Source organism: Dioscorea cayenensis, chromosome 6 (assembly GCF_009730915.1).
Source record: "Dioscorea cayenensis subsp. rotundata cultivar TDr96_F1 chromosome 6, TDr96_F1_v2_PseudoChromosome.rev07_lg8_w22 25.fasta, whole genome shotgun sequence".
In the NCBI taxonomy this organism is placed as follows: domain Eukaryota; kingdom Viridiplantae; phylum Streptophyta; class Magnoliopsida; order Dioscoreales; family Dioscoreaceae; genus Dioscorea; species Dioscorea cayenensis.
Window position 1 is genome coordinate 1362752 of NC_052476.1, and position 602 is coordinate 1363353.

Consider the following 602-nt stretch of genomic DNA (forward strand, 5'->3'; position numbering starts at 1 on the left):
AGTGCCTCCCATTGCGGCTTCCCAAACAGATGGGATGTTCTTGATCCAAATGCTTCTGCAAATACAGTGACGACTGAATCAGTGGATGGTCATAATGTGACTACTATGATTGATCAAACGCATGGCAGCGTAAGCTCTTCTTCTCAGGGTGTGAGCATTAATAGTGAGGCAGTGGTTGAGGAAAGCGGTGGATGACTGGGAGGAGGCTCTATCAGTGACAGTGCAAGCATATTCCTATTTTGCTGGCAGCTGATCATGATGGAATTTGGTAATATAAATACATGAGGTGATAGATATCGATGCTTGTTTTGATTTTGATATTCCTTGAAGTGCTGAATGTAGGCCTTCTCTTTGCCAATCTTGAGGCAAGGCAAATGAGTACAAGTGAACGATGAGCCCTACGAGGATGAAAAGTTCATTTTATGTTTGTGATATGAATAGATTCCTCATTTGAATGTTACTTGTTGCCGAAGGGGGATTCTGAGACACTAGCATTCATTTTGGTTTTCCTATATGTTTCTACAGGAAGACCAATGTAACTAAACTGAGTAGTTTTTGAGGCAATACCTTATCTTGAAATGTCCAACCTCTCATATTGAGTT